Source organism: Alexandromys fortis, unplaced genomic scaffold (genome assembly GCF_014885135.2).
Source record: "Alexandromys fortis isolate MF-2015 unplaced genomic scaffold, M_Fortis_MF-2015_v1.1 scaffold_204, whole genome shotgun sequence".
In the NCBI taxonomy this organism is placed as follows: domain Eukaryota; kingdom Metazoa; phylum Chordata; class Mammalia; order Rodentia; family Cricetidae; genus Alexandromys; species Alexandromys fortis.
The window spans coordinates 1,964,680-1,989,939 of record NW_026068116.1 but is presented as its reverse complement, the minus strand read 5'-3'; the positions used below and the strand labels follow the sequence as shown (position 1 = coordinate 1,989,939).

Sequence of the window (25,260 nt, the reverse complement as noted above, 5' to 3'; positions counted from 1 at the left end):
GTTAAGCCCAAGCGAACCTTCAAGTCACTTTCCTGTTAGATACTGTTGCAACAAGGAGTGACCCTTTCTGGACTAAGGAAGAATCTCCTTCAAATTGAAACGGAAGGGAAATTGATGGCTTCTCTCTGCCCCAGCTGCCTTCTCTGCAGACCACTGTCTGAAGCATCCAAGTCTCATAGCTTGAAGCCTTGCCCATTTAGTCTGTGGTGGCTGGCATCCTAGTCAGCTGTACCCCTCCGCGTTCTGCTGCGTGATCTTCCATCACCCACTGATGGCTGGAACATGCCCTCCCTCAGCATAGGCTGAGCAGCAGCCTAGCACCTCTGTGGTCCTGTCTACTTCCTGTCTACAAAGAAGCATCCTCTTTCTTTTCCCTTTGAATATGAGCATTTGGAAGGCAAGGCGGTGGATCCGGGAAAGCAGCCTGAGTCTGCTGGAATCTCAGGACGAGCCGAGCGCTGTGCTTAAGGATAATATTTCAACATGCGCTTTACAGTGAGCTCTCAAAACAGCCCTCTCAGCTAGAACTCTGCACTCTCATTAACATCAGGGATTAAGGCGTGGGGAGATAAAGACACAGTAAAGCCGTCTGTGACGTGATGTGCTGGATGGTTGTGGCCCTGCAGAAATCCGCTCACCTAAAGTGATGATGAGGTTTAGGGCCATGATTTGGCTATGAGGTCAGGGCCCTTAGGAATGGGATTAGTGTCCTTGTGAAAGAAGCCCCAAGAGCTAGCTCACGCCTCTCAATATATGAGGCTATATCACAAAGGTTCCTTCCAGGAACCAGAATGCAGATGCTCACCAGGCACAGAATCTGCTGGTATTCTAACCATGGACTTCCTAGCTAGACGACCATGAGAAATGAGACTCTTTTGGTTATAAAGTTCATGGCCTATGGCATTTTGTTATAGCAGCTGGCCTAAGATAAGCCACATGGTTTTGTCTCGATCCAGTTAGAAATTGCCATCTCAACAGAGGAGGTGGTATTTTGTCCAGGAAGGATCAGCACAGTGGTTTCATGTTACAGCGACAGGGACCCACTGAGGCCTTCTGCCATAGACTGAGATCCACCAACCCAGAGGTCGATACAAGACAGCTCGATGGCACTCTAGCATTTTGTAGACTTTAGACAAACCTTTCTTTCTACAGGGCAGGGCGACCCTTCAGAAATCTCAGGCCTTGGAGAAGCCTCTATGATATCCACAGTCAGGTGCCAGCAGGATCCCAGGTCTCCACACGGGTTAGAGCACACTTCAGAAAGGATTGTGGTCAAGCTGTCCAGTTCCCAGATGACTCATCTAGCCCTGGAACCTAGTATCAGCATGCATTCCTGCTCATGAAGGCCTGCGTGACCCTGACTGCCAAATGGCTGTGACTACTTCCTGGCCCAGCCGCTGCTGGGGACCAACTCTGAGAAGGAGGATGGCCATAGGGATGATCTCAGCCTGCCAACTCATCCTTCCATGAGAACTCTGTCCTTCTGCTTGAAGCTCAGCTCATGACCAAAGGTATGAGAGAGGGTCCCCTTCCCCAGAAACCTGCAGCTGAGTTCAGGAATCTGCAGGTCCCCTTCATCTGGTGACAGAAAGCAGAGAAAGGTGCCCCTGGGTATGAGCTGGTAAGGTTCCGTAGTATCTGTCACTGGCCTCCAGAAAGGGTTGGCACTTTTTAAGCCTGTGACGACCTTAGGATGGGTAATGAGCACTCTCCTGCCATTTGTTTCGGCAGGTGGAGTGTGGGACAAATGAAGCCGTGGCACTTTTTGGAGTGCTGAAGTGAAGCTCTGACAAACTCTGAACATCAAAGCACAGCACAACATCCAATGCATTATGGTCTGTCACCAGGGCCCTGTCCTGCTCGTCACAGTCATCGAACCCATTGGCCCAGTTCAGCCGTAACCCAGTGGACACAACTAAAACGCACAGCTAACAAACATGGCAACAGTCATGCTTCAGAGTCTTTACACATGTGCCCAAGAAATGGGAGCATACTGCTAAATAACGTCGGATAACTGAACAATCTTCACCCAGAGAACCTGGAGCCTCACCTATGCTGACCATGGACCCTCAGCCCCAGAGCTGGATTCTAATCCCAGTTCTGCTGGGTATTTGTGTGGTATCTTTGACAAGATTATTAACAGATCCTAGTTTAACTTAATTTAATTAATTCTTAATTTTTAAATTTAATTCTCATTTTTTTCAGTCTTAAAGATAGCATGTCTGCGAGCCTTCGTTGGTAAGCAGGGCTCAGCACGGCTTCATGTCTGCTAACACTCTGCAGTGTTTGCTCGTTGTAAAGTTTTGTTTCTCTTTCTTGGTGTGTTTATGGTGTGCATAATAGAAAGATAAAACCTTTTCTGCTCCAGGTTTTTTGGGAAGTGTTGTGGGCGGAGTGGGGATTTCAGGGTTGAATTTCAGATTACAGAGGAAGTATCTGCCAGGCTGGTATTTCCCGGTGTAGACTGGGGACAGGGAAGGGGGTAATTTCAGAAAACTTGTGCTGAACCTTAAAACTCTTTATTCTAAAGTCTGGAGTCTCCATGGAAAGCAGAGCTATCTTAAAGAATGTTCTGAAAAGAATGCAGGGAAGCTCCACAGCCATGGTAGGGCATAAGAAATGCATGTTCCTTTTGTTTCTTAAATTTTAGTTTTCTGTGATAGTCAATTTGCTGGGTTGAAACTCAGCCTTAGGTCTCCTGGGGCATTCCCAACTCCTGGACATTCATTCAAAATATGCCCTGGGGGGGTCCTCTGATCATACAGGGGACCCCTGAGGTGCTATAGTGATTCTTTGCAAAGCTTTACCCCAGCTCTGATTTCTGGCTCCGTCCCTGCTACCTCTCCAGAGCACTACCAGAAAGGTAGAACTTCCACACTTGGGGGTTACAGGTCTCCTTTCCTTTCGGCCCTACAGGAAGCCCTATTATCTCTGACAGGTTTTGTTTTCCTACACCCCTGTCTCTTTCTCCTTCATCTGGAGAAGACAATAGGCGATATTCCTTTGAGACAAAATGGTGGCCTCTTCCCCAGGGTGGAGAAAAGGCAGCAAGTGTCTCGGAGAGGGCAGACAAGATGTGATGCGAGAATTTGTTCGAGGACTGAGTATGAAGCCACGGTGGAGAGATTTCGAGTCACATGTAAAAGCGGAGGGGATTCTGGTCCCTCTCACCTGTCCATTGCTTTCCTTTCTCCCTTTTTCAGCTTAGCTGAACTCCCAAACTTGCTGAAGCTACTGCGCCAGCCACAGGGTTTTCATCTCTTTGTGAGCTGACATAGTGGTTGCTGAGGGACAGTCTGATGTGACTGTCACAGGGCCCCTGCAAGGTTAGTAGTCCGCAACCACATTTTCCAGATTTCTTACAAGGCACACCCAGCTTTACAAAGTAGTTCAGCAGCAGGGCAGCCCGATATGTCACCAAGATAACTTGGCTTTTTTCCCCCCTTTAAGATCTTGAAGCTTCACTGAATGTTTAGACGAGGCCTTTGTGACACGCATCAGTGACATGTGGTATCTGCTTTTTGCTGAAGAAGAGGCTGGATTAACCTTGACCTGTGTCCTGCATACTTGTTGACAGACTTTTATCTGACCTGTGTTCCCGTGCCGGGCTGCCACTGCTTTGGGGAAGTGGAGGACATGCTCCTCTTGATACTGAATTCTTTGCTAGTATGTCTCTAAAGACTGCTTGAGCAATTTTGATACTTTGTTAACGCTCAAAGTAAATTCTTGAGGCAGTCATTTTAATACAGTTATTAATTCAAGTCCCAAAGAATAATGACAGGAAATGTATTTCTGACTACTCAGTAGTGACTCATTATGGAACTATTTGAAACTATGTATTTTTTTTTTTAATCAGAAAGTACAACTGCCTATAATCAATGTTATCTCTTCAAATCCAAGCGATCCTAAAATCTGGCCCCTACTTCCCTTCAAAACAACAGACAGCAAATCTGAGGAAGAGAAAACTTATTATTCTTTGTGGGGCTGACAGCTTCCCTGGCCCCCATTGCACACTGATCAAGGCACCTTCCCCTGCAAAACAAGACAGACAAGATGGACAGACATTTCCCTTCCATCCCTCCTCGTGAGGCACCAGGAGCAGCAGAGGATCTGCAATCAGAAGACCCAGGTGCGGTTTCACTGTTTACAGTAAAGCAGGAAGAGAGGGAAGAGCTGCAGATAACTGTCATGGAGGGCTTTGTGAAGAGAAAAGCTTTGAGTATTTCATCCTTAACAAAGAACGTCTAAGGGCCCCGTGGTCATTTCCCAGTGAGTGTCCCCAAATAGAAGGTATGCAGTTCAGGATCTGCTTTTCATTAGCCCCATCAAGGTGAGGCAGGAAAGCCGAACTCTACTGGCCCAGCTAGTTCTCATGGTATTCAACTCAAGTCCCCTAGGGTCCCCAGATGGTCATACATCTTAAAGTCTTGTGAATGTTCTTCTGTCCTAGGGCAGGGGTCTGACTGCAGCGGATTCAGCGCAGGCAGCTCCTCGGGGGCTTGTTGCATTGGAGGGAAGTGGTCTTTATCTGTCTTTTTTCCCTCAAACAGCACCCGGGTTTGCCTTTTCCTGAGATAGCAGTTTGCTCCAATAACTGGAACTCAGCTCTTCCTGTTGGTCAGACAATGGGTTTTATGGGAAGCTAGGACGTGTCTGGATGCAGGATTCCAGTGGCAAAGAAGGGTGCATGCCTTGGGGGGGGTGGCAGGGATGGAAGTACATGGGGTGAGCTAGGGCTAAAGTGTCTCTGTCAGCTGATGTTGGGCATCTGTCTAAAGCCTGCACAGGGGGGCTTGGGAACGTTTTCTGGGGAAGCAGCCACCGGTTTTCAACACCAGTCTTAGAAAAATGAGGCGTCTCTACTGGACTACCCCATTCATGACTGATCCCTGAATCTCAGGGCCTGTTAGCAAACCACTTTGCTGCAAACCACTGATTTACAGTCTGCTCTAGGATTCTTATTCCAGTGCTGGTCTAGACTAAGGGCGAGAGAGGAAGATTTCGGTTCCAGGGGGAGATTAGGTGGAAAAAGCCCTTGAACCCTGCTCCTGAGTGAAAGACCGCAGGAGCGTCAGCCTGAGTAGGCAGGGTGAAGTGGGGTAGGGTGAGCTCTATCCATCTCCACAGGAAAGGAAAGGTTCGGCTCTTACCCTGCCTCTACCGCAGGAATCTTGGTGATTGGCTCAGACCAAGAGTTCCGGCAGTGAACATCTCCAGGATTTGTGTTCTGCGTCAGATCCCAGTGCTGTGGTTTACGTGCCCGACCCCCTGACGTTCTTGCTCCCGTTGTGGCAGGGAGCCTGGATAGTCCCGGGCTCCGAGGCAGGTGCCCTGCCGCCACACAAACGCTCCTGCAGGCACAGCTTCTGGGAAAGACATTTCGGAAGTCTCCTGTGGCTGCGACAAATTGCTCAGGTCTTTGCCACAGCAAGACTCTGCCCTGCCTTTCTCCACCTTGGCACAGCGGCTTCTGAAATTAGTAAAGGTCCCATGTCCCTGTAGGCTCTGCTTCATGGGGGTCAGAGGGGAGGACCAATCAAGTGTCCCTGTCTGTGGAGACATCGTGTGATGGAGAATGCGGTAGACACTGATCAAGTTTAGGAGCCGAGGAAATCTGTGTCTTCAGGCAGAGGCTGGGGACACGGAAGGTCACTTAATTCCTGCCTTTTCTAACCACTGCTGTGAGACTACAGCAAGGTGGGGACGTGCCCTGAACGGTGTTCTTGACCCTGAAGCCCGACGATAGGATCTTCTGGAGGACCCTGAAACCCCGAGCCCACTCCTCGGAGCAGAGAGGTCATCCGGTGTTGGTTCCCCTGCCTTCCGCTTAATTGGAACTCTGCTCTTCCCTGTCTGATTTTTTTTTAACAAATACATTTCTGAATTTAATAGTTCCTTTCTGGTAATTGGAAGGAAGACAAACTTTGACTATCTGGCTTTTGAAGGCTCTGTTTTATAACGTCTAACTATTCTACAAAACCAAACTGTTTCCTCCAATGAAGTCTTTGGGGGACTTGCTTCAACCAACAGGCCAGTGGATATAATTAGCACATTAGTTATTTGATAGCAAATTGATTCTCTTAGGACATAAATATAATTAAAAGCAGTTTGTTCTAGTGTCTGCTGTTTAACTGCTGCCCGTTGCATTCTGGGGTTTTCCCCCAGCTTGCCAAGTAAGCCCAGACTTCTGTGATCTAACAAGCTAACCTCTGGCCAGTCCTACTTATTCTAAATATATTCTCATAAAATGGGCTCAGCAACTCAAGGCATTTTTGGCTTTGTTTTTTTTTTTTTTTCCTTCAAGTGATCAAGGACTTTTATCACTGTTGTGGAAAGCCACCTGTGAACTTCCTCTAATATAGGCTTTGGCACCCAGGGGCCTCCTAGGATGTCACACTCACCTTGTTCCAGGACCATGAAGAGATATATTTTTGTTTCCCATCCTAAATACCATGTAACTCACTCCTCACTGTTCCATGGAGGTTATGGTAATATGGGGGGAGCGCAGTTGGTCTCCGGGATAAAGCACCTTGTAAAACAACCATGGGGGATTCCAAACCTGACTTAATCAACCTCTCTCCAGATCCATAGACCAATAAAACTGCTTGCTTTCTTAGCACAGCTCAGCCGGCTGATGTATTTCTCCCCCTCTGCTAAAGCTGTCCCTGCTCAAAGGCGTTCGTTTGTCAGGTCCAGAGAATTACAAGTCACGGGACCTCCTGCAAGTACTATCTCAGTTTATAAATTTCACCCATTACAATTTACGGCACCGCACCCTGCAGAGCGTTGCATTAATAAATGGAGGCTCATCTGCAGAAGCACGTGTGTACGGTCCCTGGGACCACGGCCCTAATGGGGCTGCAGGCTGTGTGTGGCTAACACACAGGCATGGCTCCTAGCCAGCTTGTTGCCTCTCTTAGAGGCCTCCCTTTCCTGCAGTGACCTTTTGCAAGCCTGAGTTTTGTTTTCACAGGGACACAACATAAAGAAGACCAGAGGCCAAGTGTGTATGTTTGTGTTGTCATGTGGAGGGTTAGGCTGTGGGAAGAACTTAATTCCTTTCAAAATGTACAAACTTTCAGTTTAGGGGCTTCATCTCCCTGTGGATACTCATAGACTTGCATAAATGATGAAACCCCCTTCTTCTTCTTCTTCTTCTTCTTCTTCTTCTTCTTCTTCTTCTTCTTCTTCTTCTTCTTCTTCTTCTTCTTCTTCTTCCTTCCCCTCCTCCTCCTCCTCTTCCTCCTCCTCCTCCTTCTTCTTTCTTATATTACAGATTTAACCTAGGCTCTTGAGCATGCTAGGTAATCAGTCTACCATTGATCTATATATATATATATATATCACTGTACCCCTAACTATATATGTATTATAGACAGGGTTTTTCTGTGTAACCCAGGAGAGCCTTCACCTGTGATCCTCTTGTCTTAGCCTTCCAACTAGCTGGGATTCAATGCCTGGCATGGACACCTTTCTACTTTTGACATTTTTTTTCCCAGTCACCAGATCCTCAGCTTGAGCCTCCTGGAAGCTTCTGAGGTTTCTCACACGCGCTTAGAAGCTAGTCTTGTTCTCTCCCTACTGGATTCCTAGAAGACACATTTTTTTCCTTTCCCTATGCCTCACCCTGGCATCTTCCCCTTGTTACGGATTTTGACTTCCACCCAGCATCTTGCAGCCTCGACCCAGTGCTCCTCCCCCCTACCAGCTCACTGGATCCCATCTTCTCTTGTGAAACTGCTGCTCTCATTCCCCCTGGACGTGTTTTGGTTTTCACCATCTCCCAATCTTCCACTACTGCATAAGTCTAGGTATTGTCTGGGCTATGTCTCCCAGAATTCCCATGCTCATTCTTAAAACTTTATGTCTTAGAATGTGACAGTATTTGGACACACGCTCTTCTTATAGCTGATAATTAGTCAAGATGATTTCTTTAGCATGGGCTCCAATCTAACACAGGTGGCATTCTCATAGGAAAAGAGAGTCAGACACAAATGTACACAGAGGCCACTCCATGTGAAGGTACATATGGCAGGTGTCCATCCAGTTTTGAGAACAGAACAAGGGTAAGAAATGGGTCTGGGGACAAGGAGAGCTTGCAGAGGATAATGCTCCTACAGCTCTGCCAGGAGCTGTGGCCACAGCAGCCAGTTCTTAGAGCTAGGGTCCTGAAATTTATCCCTCAGAGTTCTGGGTGCCAATATCAAGGAACTGGTGGAGCCACATCATTTTGCAAGCTCTTTTAGTCTCTGATGGCTTCTCCACTGTGCCAAGGCCTGTCCCTGTTCTCTGTGTGACACTTGTCATTGGATTTGGTACTCACCTTGGTTATCCAGTAAGGTCTAAACTTAAGATACACAACCTAATAACGCCCAAAAAGATCCTTTTTCCAAATACGTACACATTACACCAGGGATGAGGTGTGTGTCATATGGTTCAGGGGACCACTGATCTACCCATGACAACCTCCTTAGTTTTACTCTAAGTATTCCTTCAAGACTAAAGCCCCCTCTTACCTAGAGCGATTCTTCAAGTTTCTCCTCCATGGGTCACCCTCGCCATAAACCCTTTCATGACCTACACTGTCACACACATGGTGAGTGCTGGTCCTGTAGGCCTTTGCTGTTGACATGACATTTATTGCCTGGGTACTTTGTTCCCATGTGGCCGTGCATACGATCCTCAAATAGAACCTTGTCCTCTGCTCCTAGGGCCACAACCAGTTCTTCTCACTCATGAGGACTAACTAAAGCTTTTGTCTAAGCTCCAGTGATGTCTTCTGTTTGGAGGTCACATGACATGCCCCCCACATTCCAAAGCCTTGCCTGTCTCTGCCTTCCATCTGATACACACTCACCAAGCACCACAAACATCTGCAACATGTCCCTGCTTTGTTTGCCTGCTTCTCACTAGGTCTGCACCATGCATTGCTTTCCAGAACAATCCTCATTCTAGAAGATGCTCCTTTAGACATGAGCCTGGCCAGAACTAAAAACATGGAGAGGGACATAGTGTGGTCACAACACTTCTGGTGAAGTAGTGGCATTTTAATAAATAAAGCTTACCTGAAGATCAGAAAAGCAAAACAGCCACACTGGCCAGCCTTACAGACCAGGCAGCAATGGCACACACCTTTAATCCCAGTAGCCGCACTAGCTTGCCATAGAAACTAGGCAGTAGTGGTGTACGCCCTTAATCCCAGAACTAGAGAGGAATATAAAACAAGAGGAGACAATTCTCACACACAGTCTTATTCTGAGATTCCTGGAGGCAGGATCGCCATTTCGTACTGAGGTAGAGGTAAGAGTCAGTGGTTGGCTGTTTTGTTTTTCTGACCTTCAGGTTGAACCCTAATTTCTGTCTCTGAGTGTTTATTAATCGTGCTTCAGACTTTTTTGGGATAAAGGAGGGGTCTCATCTTTAAAAATCCATCAGGCTGATAGGCAGATGATCTCATCCTGTGTGGCCAGTGTGCTTTGCTCTGAGAAGTATGTGGGAAGCCAGCTGAGTCCTGCACAGGAATCCTCCACTGTCCAGAACACATGGGAAATGAGAAACGCTACTCCTTTGAATTTGTAGTTAAAAATTCCCTTTGAAGTCAGTGAGAGTCCTCAACGGGTAAAGGTCCTAGCTGAGAAGTCTGGTGACACAAACTCAGTCCTGGAAGCCCACGTGGTAGAAGGAGAGGACTGAGTCCTGTATGTCCTCCAACATCCATACATGTGTGACAGCATGTGCTTGGCCGCACCTAAGCATGCAAGCATGCGTGTATACACACGCATGTATACACACACAGAGAGACGTATATAAATAGATCAAATGTAATACATTGAAACAGAAAACTCCTGTTTGTAAGCCCCTGATGCAGATTTTCCTCAGTAACACCTCTCTCCTGTACCATCAGGAACACAGCGCTGTAAGCTCCCTGTCCCAGCAGGAACCACAACAAGTTTGGGAAGAGAACTGAGCAGCTGTTCAGTCAGTTTGTGTTTGGAATCCCCTGACCTCTCTAAAAGTGGGGTATGGAAAACATTACATTAAAAGAAAGTTTTTCTTTTGCACTTCTAAGTAGTTTTTTTTTTCTTTTCTAGAATGCTAAGATTATTTTCTCAGTAGCAATTAACCACATCTATACAGGAATAATACAATAAATAATTCCGTAGATAAAAGTTTGGGTTGCTATTCTGTGTTTCCACTTGAGTCCTTCCAGTGCTGGGGGAGGCTGTGTGGGCTCCTATGTGGAGTGCAAGTGGTTTTGCCCAAGATGAAGAAATACTACCAGGAAAACATCAGAACACCCTTCACCCCCCCCATCCTCTCCCTCCACTTTCCCACCCCTACCCTTCTCACCCCCCTGCTTACCCGCATTTCCTCATCTAAAAACAGTAGTTCTTATCTCAACAGCCTTAAGGGATCATTACAGGGATGTCATGGAATGTTGTGAAGATGCTGTATAAACGCAGCAGCTTTGCTATGGCATCACTGGTACTGATCCTGGGAAAAGCGCTGGGCACTGTAAGACAGGCCTGCCATTGGTCCTTAGCCCCCTTGCCATTTTATTTCCCAATGACTGTTTCTCTCCCCTGTGGCTTGGGCTTCCAGACACAGCCTCAGTAGGCCACATGAGGACCCTGCCTCCAGTCAGCCCTGCCCACACTCTGATTCCTTCAACCAGTCCCGGATGCTCAGCCTGCTCTTTGGTAGAAAGCGGTTTGTTACGATTCAGGAAGAAGCTAAAATCTGCTCCTTTACCCAACATAAAATCTGCCTCTCTTGTGTCAAAAGAGAAGAAGGAGGAGAGGAGGGAAGAGGGGGTTAGACGCCAGGGAGACACTAAATACAGTTTTCCTTTGACTGCTGGAGGAGATAAGTGCCTAAAAAAAGACAGGGATAGTTTGCTTATAAATTGAGTGCAGCGGGTTTATCACCCAGTGGCCGTAGATTATGTTGAGCTCTGTAATCAGGAGGAAGAGCGGGAGGCTACAATAACAGCGCGATAGGGACCATCCCGACTCCACATCAACTCCCCTTGACTCATTCAGCCTGGGTGCAAAGCGTTTATGTTACAAAACAATGCCGGGTCCTGCCCCGAGAGTCTAATGTGTCTCCCTGGTGGCCAGAAGCTCCATTGCTAGGGAGATTGGGATGCTCCTTGGCTGGAGCTGATGTCACCTGAGAAGCTGGATGGGATGATGGGGGCACTCGGGGATTTCCTCCCCCAGAGTGTGGTGGGAGCCCGGAGCCAGAATCCAGAGGCAACCGAGAAAGCTGTAAACGCCTGGTGCAGAATAATATTTAGGCAGGATGTTCCTTGAACCATGGGAGCCGTGAAGTTTCCTGGGCCTAGAAACTGCAGGTGATTAATTTCTTCAGTCCCAGTGGCGCCCAGTGTCTCCAAGAACGCCCAGGTGGCCCCTAGATGAGGTCACTGTGCACAATTTAAGTCTCGTTGGTGTCACTAAGGGAACTTGCAACAACTTCCACCGACCCAGACCCTTTCTGGTTGGTTGGCGTCGCCAGTGGGGTGGTCCGAAAGGTGAGGCTCCACTGTTAGAGACTGGTGGGGTGCGTGGAGGGGGGGGCGGACTGTGAGCGGCCCAGGAGCTGTGCTGGCTCCAGAGAGCCCCGCAGTGATGTTAGTGTTCTGCTGGGCATGTAAATCAACTCCAGGAGCCACCCCCTCCCATATGTTGGCAGTGTGTTTGCATCCTGATAAATCACCCTCGTGACCAAATGGATTCGGCCCAGATTAAATGTCTCCCGATGACGCAGTTTATACGTGTTGTGTCTCACTGTACTCCAGTGCTTCCTCCGGGGGCCAGACTCGGTGTCCAATAAAGTGGTTAGTCTGCGTGCCTTGTGGAGCTGGCAGCTTGAGAATACTCAGGACTGCGAGAGGAGGCTTGACGTTCAAGGAACCACCCTGAGCGTCACCTGATGGTGAGCTCAGAGCGTGCAAACATCTCCCATGCTTTCCAAGGCCTTCCAATCCCAGCCTAACTTATCTCTCTCCCTACACCACAGCCTCAGCTTATCTTTCCAGCTTTGCCTCTTGCCAAGCTTGACTGGGCACCCTTTTTGCTTGCAAGACCCAAGTTCTTTAATTTTCCCACGCAGCCTATGGACCCTTGCCATCATGCTAATCTCCTTTGGCTCCTTTGCCTTTCCTTCTGGTAAGCTTCTACTCATCTTTGAAAACCCAGTTCAAGGGTTTGCCCTCCCTAAAACCTTGGGAGCATCCATCTCTTTATGGCCGCTGTGAAACGAACTGAGTGGTTACTGTCTGTCCTCTCAGGGGAGACTGTGCACTCCCGGGGAGACTGTGCGGCCCCCCGGGGAGACTTGCTCTCTGTTAAGACAACTGCTTGTTCAAATACTGTCTCTCCACTAGTCTAAACTTCTCCAGGGCTTAGACTCTTGATTCTTGATCTGGACAGACTCAATAACCAGCACAAAAGAGAGCTACATTTTTTTTTCAAAATGAGAATAGTGCACACATGCCTTGTGACAAAACCAAGGGCTTCCCATTCATGGAACAGCCAAGTGGCTATTCACAGAGGCATAAGTACAACTTCCGCTCGTGGCTCAAGGCATGCTGCCAGAGGGGATGCAGGCAAGCTGGATTGACAGCAGGGGGATGAAGCATGCCCAGCTGCTGGTGAAATACTCCTCAGGTCTCATCTTGTCTCTGCATTTTATTTTTCACTGAGGTTTCTCAACTCTTATTTTTGGGACCTGGAACAAGCCACCATGCAATGTCTTGGCTGTGTATCATGTCTGAATGGAGCAGCACTGGGCTGACAATCGGGATGCCCAGCTTCAAACCCTGGCTCTGCCTACGTCTTTCAGATTTCTTGCTGGTAAAGAGGGTTACACTGTCGACCACTGTCTTAAGTGCTGAGAGAGCAGTTTTCCGAGGACAGTGGGGCCCAGCAGGGCTTTGTCTGTCATCTTCATCAGGTTACTTCTAATCCTCACCATGGCTCTGAGGTTCAGGGGGGCAAAGCACTTCCTAAGGACAGAGTCCGATCCAGGCTGAACTCTCTTGCCAGCCAGCCATGCTCTACTCATGGCCTGCAACTTGTGTTTTAGATAACATGGTACAGAAAACTTTGGTCGTTTTTGAAACTTGTGAGAAGTAGCTAAATGCTGTGTGGCTGCCCATGACTGCATGTGTAAATGTGTAAGCAGAATCCTCTTTCAAATGATACAGGAAGTTCACCTAGTTTATGGTTCATGTGATCTTTTAAAAATGTACCAGACCACGGTCATCCCTTCGGAGAGCTACAATAGTTCTTCATCATTTGTGAGACAAAACCCAAAGCTTCTATAAAGGACTTGAAGACCTCTGTGGTCCAGCTCTTTCAAATTCTCCAATTCCTTCCAATCGTTTTTCTCCCCGTATGTTGTTCCCCCTGATGCCTGTGTGGTCACTAAGAGGGTGAAGTAAGATGGAGGCTTTGGTGCTCTCTACAGCTCACAGACTCCTCCCTGCCTGTTGGTCTTCGAATTGTGATTGCACAGGTTCCCTTCTGATCCACTGGAGCTTTCCCACGTGCTTTCCTTCTGGCAAACATCTGTGCATGTATCCTTCCCTGAAGGATTATTTCCTCTGCTAAAGTTTGCACTCTCCCTCTGATGGGAAACGAAATCTGTCTTCCTTGTCATGGGTGGAGCCGGTTGCCCAGTCTGTATTCTTTTCCGTTCTCCCTTCTCGTTTTCTGTATTTGCTTTCCGTTGATGTATGCAACAGATTATCTCCAGATTTAATGAAAGCATCAATAATCATTTATGAGCTCATACTGTTTCTGAGTGTAAGGGATTGATTGTCGTGGTCTGAATGTCTGAGTCGCCCTGAAGTTTGTATGGTGAACTTCTAGCCTTCAGCGTGGTGGTTTGAGGAGGTGAAGTTTGGGGAATGAGTAGGCCAGGAGCATAGGTCCTTATGATCCAGGTTAGTGTCCTTATAGAGAAGACTTTGTAGAGTTCTCTTGCTCTTTCTGCCACGTGAGGAGACAGCAATAGGATAATCATTTATGGGCCATAAGGCGGACCTTCACTAGACCCTGATACCATCGTGATCTTGAACTTTTCAGACTCCAGAGCTCTGAGAAATAACTTTCCTGCTCTGTTTAAGTCACCGGATATAAGCAAACCTTTCTGTCTCTCTTTCTCTCTCCTTTCTCATTTCCCCCTTCTTTCCTTCTTTCTACCCTCACCTCTTTTTTAAGGAATAGCATGTAACCAAGACCAGCCTCAAACATTCCATTTTTTTTTTCTGTTCTGGGGATCAAACACAAGGCCCGAAGAACGCTAGGCAAGTACTCGTCCACTGAGCCACAGCCATGGCCTGAGTCTATGGCATCGTTATAGCATGTTGAACAGACAAGACAAATCCAGGAGGGTTAGCTGGGTGCATGTAGCTGAGCTGGGCTGCAACTGTCTGTGTGGTGAGCTAGCCTGGACTCCTGCAAGAGTGCACTCCATGGCTAGCTTGTCAGTGCTAGCAGTTGGAATGCCCCAGTGACCTGCCACGTGGGACTTCCCCAGAGCTGATGGAGGTGTGGCCGGCTTGTTTCAGTCTTCCTTTCCTACGGTTCTCAAGTTTTTCTCAGCACAGCATTGTGGTCACGTTACAATGGCTCCCTGGCACCTCAGGTTGCCTGATGGCACCACTCTCTCCAATGAGACAAGAGCAGAAATCAACAGGATGAAATTTCCAGGCAAATTTGTTTCTTTTCTTTTTTAAGGAAGGACAGTCTCACTGGGCACATGCCTCTCAGCCTTCACTTTGACCTAGTTTCCATAGACAGAGCTCATGGTGTCTGGAGTGCGAGCAGTCATTGTGTAGACTTGAAGGTGAAGATCAGAAACAGGAGGGGCGGGGACAGCTAGAGAGATGGAGAAGCAGCCTAGAGCCCCAGGGTTTCATGGAGCTTGGCACCACATCACTGGCTCATCAGTGACTCCCCTGGACTTCTCCACACTGCCCCATGAGCTATTTGAGGGGAGACTTCTGGTGATTCTTAGCCCTGTGAATTTTTAATTAGAATGATGGCTTTATATTTGAAAAGAAACTTGTAATGAGTTCTTTGAACTTTGACCTCAGACAATAAGCTCCATCACTCTGTGGGTGATCAGCAAATCTGGTCTGATCCTGACTGTCTTCCCACCAGCACCAAGACCCATGTCAGGAGGAAAGACATCAAAGGCGGCAGAGGGGGTGGGGAGGGGAAGACCTGTTTGATGTGAGGAAAGAGAGCAAGGACTTTCCCAGATTGACTACAAAGAAGGGCTTCTGTGTGCGTGGCTGCCAGCTCACCAGGTCATTACTTTTGCCATTTGCCTTGTATGGGTCGGAGGACTTGAAGATAGATTCCTGCAGCCAGGGAGTCTGAGCCCCTCACAGACGTGCCTCCAACCTGTCTCGCCTTCTCCTTCCTCTCATGGCCTTTGCCTCAAAGGAGAAGGAGAAGGGTCAGAATTATTCCAGGGAGAGAATAGAGCAGGGGGGGCAAATGTCCACGGACAGGACTTGGAGACTGTCTAATCCTGGGTAAGAAAAGAGACCAGCAGGATTTCAGGTCAAGAAAGTGTCTTGTGTGATGGTGGGAACAAGTCATTTCTCCAAATGAACATCACACTGTTAGCTAACAGATGACCCACAAAGAGCAAGACATTAATAATTGGGGTGCTGGGGAGGGGGTTATGTAGCACCATTCTCCAGGTGCCATCAAAAGGGACCTTTCTCCTGACATATCCTTTTGAGCTATCGACTTAATGGTTTTTTTATCAATTGACTAAAATTTTAATTTATTTGTCTAGAAAGAGAAATACTCAGCACTTTCTGCTCATTTTCTTCCCTGTAAAACCACATGCTACTTGAAATTTCAAAACAGAAAACCCTTTACAACAATACAGAGAAAGGAAATGAGTAGGAGAACCATGAGGTCAGCATCTGGGATGTCAAAGGAGAAGAAGTGGGCTGTGGGGGAGAAGGACCAGTCTGGGCTAGCAGGGTTCGTCCAGCCAGGATCTAGGGGACCACCTGCCAAGCCACACCTGCTGTATGTGATGCTGGAAAGGCCACTTTGTAACATCCAGAGTGTGTTGTCCTCTGCTGTACAGTCAGCACATAGCTGGAGAGTCTTTCCCTAAAATCTGGGACAGTGACAAAGACAGTGAAATGTGGCTCCCCACAATAACAAGTCACTTCGAGTCAACCTTGTCTACTTTCTGGCTGCAGTTAGAGTTCAGTCAAGTAGAAAGTCTCGGTTTGGTATAAAAGGATGTTAATACTTCTGGGATTATCTTCTGATCTTTGGTATTTGAAGATATTTATATGTATACACACACACACACACACATATATATATATGACATCTATCGTCTATCTATCTATCTATCTATCTATCTATCTATCTATCTATCTATCTATCTATCATTTTGGTCATTTTAGAGTTCTCAGCCCTGTACATCAAGAACATTTATATTGTGTAACCATTACTACCATCCACTTAGACATATAAATCTGTATTCTAGCAAATAATAATTTCTCATTGTCATCTACACAGAGCCAACATTTCACTTGCTGTTTCTACACATTCGGCTACTCTAGGTGTTTTGTATAAATAGAATCATATACTACTTCTTCTTTTATATCTGGCCATATCCATTTCCCACAATTATTCAGGGTTCATCCAAGTTGTGGTGTTGGCTGGGGATTTAGTTCAGTGGCAGAACACTTACCAAACCAAGTTGTGATGTTTCTGTCAGAATTTTATTTTTACAGTGGGATATTTGCATGCATGTATAACATTTATTCATTCTTCTGTCCATGTTCTTCTTTTCTTGGCTGATGTGAACAAGGCAATGCAAGTTATACTTTGAAACTCTGATTTTAGTTATATTGTATCTGTGCCCAGAAGTGGCATTGATATATCAAATGAGAATTCTATGCTTTGTTCTTTCAAAGACCTTCCATCTTTCCCACAGCGAGTGCAATGATATATCCCTGCTAGTGATGCATAGAGTTTCAATTCCTCCACGTCCACACCAACATCAGTGACCTTTGTGTTGTGTGCGTATATGAATATCATAGACACCGTAAGCCATGCTAGGCAGTATAAGCTTTTGAATGAAGCATGGTGGACTGTGGGAGCTAAGCTTTGTCACGTGATATTTTCCATGTGGAATTTTAGAGGAAAGGCTCACAATGTGGAAAGTCATGTCCAGCTGACCATTGCCTTACTTCTTCTACTGCAATAGGAACTGAAGAAAGTCATGAGCCCCTGGGAATAAAAGAACATTAAACTGATTTAGAATTTCTTCTCTGGGAACTCAACAGAGGTAGGACAACAATATCTAGGAGTAGGTCCTGAGAAGGGCCTGGAATTTGGAGAGGGGAAAGGTTGATTCTGGTCTTCTATGAATGGACCTAGCCTCTCAAATAAACCAGAAGGAATCAGTGTGTGGGCTGGGTCTCCCCAATCTCAGACTGGAGTGGGCAGGACCAGAGAGAATGTTTTAGCTTGGGTCCAGGAGATTACCTTGACCTGTAGTTCGGAGCAATACTTGACAATGTGTTGTTATCAGTGAATTTCTTTATACAGTGACTCTTTGAAAACCAAGGATATCAATTCTCCATTGATGAAGATTGTATAAGCGCTTCTTTCTTTTTCTTATTTATTTTATTTTTTATTGCTTTATAAATAATACCATTCAAAACTTCCTCTGCTCTTTCAATTCCCCCCTCTCCACTCCTCCCATTCCTCCCTCTCCACTTCCCCTCCCCCTTCCCCCTCCCCCTGCAGTCCTAAGAAAGAGCAGGGTACCCTGTCCTGTGGGAAGTCTAAGGCCTTCCCCACTCCATCCAGACTTAGGAAGGTGTGCATTCAAACAGACAAGGATCCCAAAAAGCCAGTACTTGCAGTAGAAACAAATCCCAGCACCACTATCATTGTCTTCTCAATCTGCCCCAATTGTCAGCCACATCAGAGAGTCCAGTTTGATCCCATGCTCCATCAGTCCCAGTCCAGCTAGCTTTGGTGAACTCCCATTAGATCAGGCACACTGTCTCAGTGGGTGGACCAACCCCACAAGGTCCTGAATTCCTTGCTCATCTTCTCCCTCCTTCTGCTCTTCAACTGGATTTTAAGAGTTTAGTCCAGTGCTCCAATGTGGATCTTTGTCTCTATCTCCATCTGTCGCCCGATGAAGGTTCTATGGTGATATTCAAGATAGTCATCAGTCTGACTATGGGACAAAGACAGTTCAGGCACCCTCTCCTCCACTGCCCGGGGTCCTGCTGGGGATATCTCCATGAACACCTGGGAACCCCTCTAGAGCCAAGCCTCTTGCCAATCCCAAAATGGCTCCCTTAATTAAGATATCCTTTTCCCTGCTCCATATTCGTCCTTCCTCCATCTCAACCATTCCACTCTCCCAAGTTCTCCCCAACCCTCACCTTCTCCCTTCTCTCTCCCCCTCTTCCCTTCTCCTCACCTCACCCCTACCCCCATGCTCCCAACTTTTGCCTGGCAATCTTTTTTTTTTCACCATTATACTAACGAGGATTGCCTGGTGATCTTGTCTTCTTTAAGTTTCCAGGAGGATCTATATATGTTTTTCTTTGGGTTCACCTTATTACTTAGGTTCTCTAGGATCACGAACTATAGGCTCAATGTCCTTTGTTTATGGCTAGAATCCACTAATGAGTGAGTACATACCATATTCATAATTTTGAGTCTGGGTTATCTCATTCAGGATAGTGTTTTCTATTTCTATCCATTTGCATGCAAAATTCTAGATGTCATTGTTTTTTACTGCTGAGTAGTACTCTAATGTGTATATGTGCCACACTTTCTTTATCCATTTTTCTATTGAGGGGCATCTAGGTTGTTTCCAGGTTCTGGCTATTACAAATAATGCTGCTATGAACATAGTTGAACAAATACTTTTGTAGTATGATAGGGCATCTCTTGGGTATATTCCCAAGAGTAGTATTGCTGGGTCCTGGGGTAGGATGATCCCAAATTTTCTGAGAAACCGCCACACTAGAGGTGTTCCCAGGGGTCCAGAGAGATGTCCCCAGCTAGGTCCTTGTGCAGCTGAGGAGAGAGAGCCTGAAATGGCCCGATCCTATAGCCATACTAATGAATATCTTGCATATCACCATAAAACCTTCATTTGGCGATGGATGGAGATAGAGACAGAGACCCACATTGGAGCACTGGACTGATCTCCCAAGGTCCAAATGAGGAGCAAAAGGAAAATGCCAACGTAGAATGTAAGAAGATCCTTGGGGCTTTAAAGGTTATATCAGCACTCATAGATGAATGGATCTTGCATACAATGAATTTTGAAACATTTGACTATAGTACTGAAGCTTGGGTAGAAGAAGCAATTTCCAATGGTATGAGGAGACACCAAAATGCCAAATGTTCTAATTGTGGAAGAATAGGACATCTAAGAAGGGACTGTAGACAAGGAATTCCTAGGAATAATGTCTCCTCTAGGAATGGCAAGAATAGGAGGACTCAGCCTTCTGGGATATGTAGGAGGTATGGCAAAGGCCGACATTTGATTAATGAATTTAGGTCAACAAGAGACAGACAAGGATACCCAATTCCATTGGGAAACTCCTTAGGGGGCCTCTTGTAGGCCCAGATGTCAAACAAGGCCTAGTCATTCCCAGTCACTGTGGAGAACATGTCTCACCCAGAAAACTAAACAATCTAGTGCCTCCTGTAGAAAACCATACTATTCTGGATAATCAGAAGAATTAAGTAAGGTAGAACAAAGCCTTTATAATTCTGTCCAAAAGGCAGAATTATATGCTATTCTTATGGTACTAAGGGATTTTAAAGAACCTCTCAATATAGTTGCTGTTTTACAATATGCAGAACGGATTGTTTTGCATATTGAAACTGCTGAATTTATACCAGATGATACAGAATTGACTTCATTATTCATACAGGTTTAAGATATAATCAAGAACAGGCTTTGTCCCATATACATAACACACATCTGATCCCATACAAGCCTGCCAGGTCCTCTAGCACAAGATAATGCAGAAATTGACATATAACTGGTTGGAAGTGTGCTGAAGTCCTCAGAATTTCATAAGAAACATCATGTCTATAGTAAAGGTTTGAAGAAAGAGTTTTCTATTACATTGCAACAAGCTAAGGAGACTAAAGAGGTGTCCTACTTGTTTTTTCTATAACCAAACACGATTACCAGCAGGGATTAACCAAAAGAGTACTCAAAGGATGAGATCTGGCAGATGGATGTGTTCCACTTTATAGAATTTTAAAAATTAAAATATGTACACCACACCATTGACACTTATTCAGGTTTTCAATTGGCAACTGCCTTGTGCTCAGGAAAGGCTGATTCAGTAATCATGCATTTATTACAAGTTATGGCCATCATGGGTATATTTGCACAATTAAAGAAAGAAAATCTTTCAGCATATGTGTCTAAAAAAATGAAACAGTTTTTTGCTTATTATAATATAAAGCATATTACAGGTATGCCAAACAATCCTACAGCTCAGGCAGTTATAGAAAAATCAAATCGTACTATAAAGGATATGCTAAACAAACAGAAAGGAATGGAAAGTACCCCCAGAAAAGGATTGCATAATGCTTTATTAAACTTGAATTTTCTTAATGCTAATGAGAAAAGAACAACAGCAGCAGATAGACATTGGATAATAAAAAAAATCTTCTGAATTAAAACAGCCAGTATATTTCAAGGATGTGCTGACCTCACAATGGAAAACAGGAGATGTGCCACATTGAGGAAGGGGTTTCTCTTTTGTTTCTACAGGAGAAGAAAAGTTATGGATACCATCAAAATTGATAAAGATTCAGTTTGAAAAAGAGAAATCTCTTGAGAAAGAGAAAAGATGGCTCATCCACAGAGGTGACAATCATACAGATGGTAAGAAAACCTCAAAAGTGTTGGGGCAGGGTTCTGTTCTTGTTTTGCAGTAAAACATTCATCTTCAAAGAGTGGAGAGACCTTGGACATCTAGATGCATAGAGATAAAAATGTAGTAGGGAGAAAGGGCCTGCTCTTGGTCCCAGCCACCCAGCTAGCTTATACCCGAAATAACCACATAGAAATTGTATTAATTAAAAACACTGCCTGGCCCATTAGCTCTAGCCTCTTATTGGCTAACTCTCACATCTGGATATAACTCTCACATCTAGTAGTTTGTGTATTATTACCATGAGGTCGCGGCTTACCAGGAAAGATTCTAACTTATGTCTATCTCGGGCAGGAGTTTCATGGTGTTTGCCACACTGCCCTTCCCAGAATTCTGTTCTGTCTTCCCCACCTACCTGAATTCTGCCCTATCAACTAGGCCAAGGCAGCTTCTTTAATAACCAATGAAAGCAACACAGATACAGAAGGACCTCATACACCATAAAAATATAGCTATCCAGAAGGAATCCACAAGAAAAGATAAATCTGCCTTATGATGCTGTGTTATCTTCATGGTAAAATTTGATTATTTGGGCACGTATACATCTTTACTTCAACATAAGAGCTGGCTTTGGAGTTGGGCAATGGTTATCCTTCTTTAAATCCAAGCATGCTGTTAAAAGAAAAATTAAGTTCAGAATTTCTGTCTCATGTCAGGAGACATCTGGTATGGACAAAAAGAAGACAGATTTTAAGGAAATATTTTACTTTTCTCTATGCCCATTTTGTTTATATCATATCTTTCATTGAATATATGTCTATATGAATAATGCTTAAGTTTTCCACAACGAATAGTAGATTTTTCTGTAGTAATCTTTGAAGTAATCCAAGAAGAAGATGGGGCCCCACAACAGCAACTCCACTTGGTTGGTACGACGTCATGATGCTGAAAGTGCTACTATGGGACTGGCTTTTGGGTACCAGCTGTGGAAGTGGTGTAGCTTCTTACAGTGTTCTGGACAGAACTCCAAAGAGACCCTATCGACTACTCAGAGGCCATTTGTCATTGTACAGAACAGCAATCTTGAAACTTAATCATCATTTTTCTTTTACAGGATCCCATAGGAAAAACATTGCCCCCACGACAGCAAGAAGCAATTCTAAAAAATTCCCAACAAAGTTTGTCCTCATGGTTAGGGACACCATTTAGGGGTTGATTATTACTCGCATAGGGTTGGGGTTGGGGTTGGGGTGGAAACTATGTAGGCCTAGATTTCTCAAAAAAAAAAAGAAAAAAGGGAAGATTAAATTGGATGATAGGTAATTTAGTGTTAACTTATTCACACTCATAATAATCGTGAGTAATAGAGTGAATACTTGTGAGCTATTATTTATGGTCAATTTACACTGGTATAGTTTCTTGTATATTGGTACAAATTCAAATTATATTTGTTACTTCTGTTTACAACATTTGTAGACCTATGCAAAGTTGTTTTGTTGTATTGTTTGCATGCATATTTCTACCTCTCTTCAAGACATTTTGTATATTGATACAATTTTAGGATATATTTATCATATTTCATTCTATATTTCTACCTCTGATCAAGATATTTATAGATTTTTTATATTTTGATGTTAGTGTCCTCCTTTACTGAACAGTTGTTTAAAGATTGTTTAATATTCCGTTATGAAGTCTTAATCTTTATGTTATATAGGTATTAAGTACTAAGTCAATAGTCATTCATGTTTGTTATACTTTTAATCAGACTAATGAGGTTCTTTAGGTACATAGAAATTGTATTCTGCATAGATAGGTAACCTTCAATCACTTCAAAGAGATGTAGAATATGGCATTTACATAACTTAGTATTCTGTTGATGTGACACATGATTGCTCCTGGCAGCACCTATCTATTCCCAAGAGATTGGTGAGCACCAAAGACACTCCACTTGGAGCTTGTCTTCTTGGCATAACTGGCCTTTGGGCAAGAAACTACCCATGCCTCAACCACTGACATAGTGCACAAAGTCCGGATTGGACAAGCAGAAGTCAAGAAAAAAAAAAGACTGTCAAATTTTGCCAAGACAGGGTAAGATGGCTTTGAAAAACTTACTGCCACTGAAAATGGTCTGTCAGTTACTCTAGGACTTAGCCAAAGTTGGTTGCTTCAACATTGCAAATGAGACTTTGTGTGATTGCTCAGATAGTCAGTTGTCTCTGTCATCTACTGCATGTTTTAGAAGCTACTTGATTGCACTTCCTGCCTACTCAAGTAATATTATCTCCCTTCTCAGGCCTTTGATTGGGTTGAAGATTAGTTACTCGTAGTTACTGTCCTCTTATGGTCTAGCCAAGCCATTTTCAATACAAGGCTTAGACTCTTTAGGATAGAATGCTTATGAAAACATTTAGCATATGTTCCTTGCTTAATATTGTTTATGCTGGTTGTAATTCTAATCTTATACTTGATATCTGTTCCTAGTGTATATAGTTTTGTATTGAGTTTGGAACTCTCCTATTTAAACAAAAGCTGTGGAAGCTCCTTCAGCCAATAGCCTTTAAGATACCAGCACACTTGAATGTGGTCTCTTGTACTATAAATGCAGCTGTAGAGCCTGTGCTCACTTTCTTGCTTCTGGCTCTCACTTCTGGCTGCTAGACTCTGTTCCTGTTCCCTATTAGTGCACAGGCAGGATTGTGATCTAGGACAGCGATCTGTAAGTCTTCCCTCCATGGATAAGCTTTTATTATATGTGATTCTGAACTAGTGTGGGATTATTTTGTATCCTCCGCCATCACAGGTAGAGGCTGTAGTGGTAGTGGGTTTGGAGGTAGAAGAAGAAGGAAATCAATCTGATTGCTTCACAGAATGGGCACGTGGAGCGGAACAGAGAACGTCTTGTTAGCACCTGGGAGTGTCCATTACGCGCTCGTAAGGCAGCTGTATGCTGGAGAAGGCATCAGGTCTGCTTGTTCTCTGTGGACAGCACAGAGCTGAGTGCAAAGAAAATCTTCTGGGTCCTTGGGGACCATGGAGCTGAGCACAAAGGGAATTTTCAGTGTGTAAGCGTGACAGCTTGGATGGGAAATTATTCTGGCACTCAGGAGCCAAGGAATACCACAGGTCAGAGTAAGCATAGCGGCCTACAGCCCTGCTCTAGGGAAAGGCTTCCCCAATGTAACAGTTTCCTCACCCCTGCCCCAGTCCCTGGCAGTGTAACAATCCTTCTTTGCTAGACCAAGGTATCCCAGGAAAATGTTACAGCCCTGTTCTACTCTGTTCCACCCAGGCTCTGTCTCTGCTCTGGCAAAAGAAGGTCTTCACCCAAACCCCATTCAAGAGATATATTGGGAGGGAAGAATCCAGGAGAGTGTCTGCCTCTGCCAGGGTGGAAGGAGGCAGCAGCAAACAGAACAGGTGCAGAGCTAGTATAGGGCTTCTTAGGGGCGGAGTTTTTGCAGGGCGAAGGTTTACATGGTGGGAATTGGTCAGATTTCAGTCCCTTGAGCTTAGATTGGCTAGATCTCATTTTCAGGGATTGGTTGGTTTTCTGCTCAGGGATTGGTTTGCTTTCCTGCTCAGGTTGGCTTTCTGCTTTGATGGTTAGGGGCAGATTTGGCTCTGGTTTCAAAGCCAAAGTATGTTTCTTTCACTGACCCTTTTTAGCTGTATGGTTCTAATTTCGGGGCCAGGACATGTTTCTTCCACCAGCTCTGATTCTAGGGCTAACGTGTGTATTTTCTTTGACTCTAGTTACAGGGTCAAAGTGTGTTTCTTTGGCTCTGGTCAGGGTGTATTTCTTTGACTTGCCCTTTTTCCCTACAGAGTTCTCAGGGAACATGGAGCTGAGTAGGTGAGGGCAAGTGTGTGGTTAGCCTTTGTTGGGAGGGTAACTTCCCTTAGGTTGAGAGTGGGAGCCGGAACCAGAAGAGCGCTTCTGACTCTATGTGCAGAAGAATCTTGGAGCAAAGGTTTCAGAGCACAGATTCCTTGGCACCTCACTCTACCTGTTCAGAAAGTCTAATGGCAGGAACTATATTTCTTACAAGTTCTGGGAGCCAGTGATGGTGACGAGAAACTGGAAGACACGGGGAAGGGGGCTTGAGGGGACTATGGCTAGCATGGCAGGCATTAGAGATCACTGGCACATGACTCCACATATCTCTTCCAGTCTTCTCTTCCTTCACAGGCATGTGCGACTCTGGTGTGCCCAGGATTCAAAGAAACACAAGACAAGAGAGAGCATGAACTCACTGCTGTCCATGCTGGCAGGCCCAGGAGGGGTGCCGGACTGCCAGGGTGCTTGAGAAGGCTTTGATCTG

The 25,260-nt window shown here is 45.3% G+C and overlaps 1 long non-coding RNA gene across 1 annotated transcript in view; it reads left to right on the top strand.

The window, feature by feature from the left end:
- The first annotated feature begins 3,793 nt into the window (after positions 1–3,793).
- LOC126490188 (uncharacterized) overlaps positions 3,794–25,260 on the top strand; it is a 33,132-nt gene continuing 11,665 nt past the window's right edge. Inside the window, exons 1-2 of the long non-coding RNA XR_007589131.1 lie at positions 3,794–4,129; positions 20,836–20,949. This is a non-coding gene — a long non-coding RNA (uncharacterized lncRNA). The remainder of the gene's footprint in view (positions 4,130–20,835; positions 20,950–25,260) is intronic.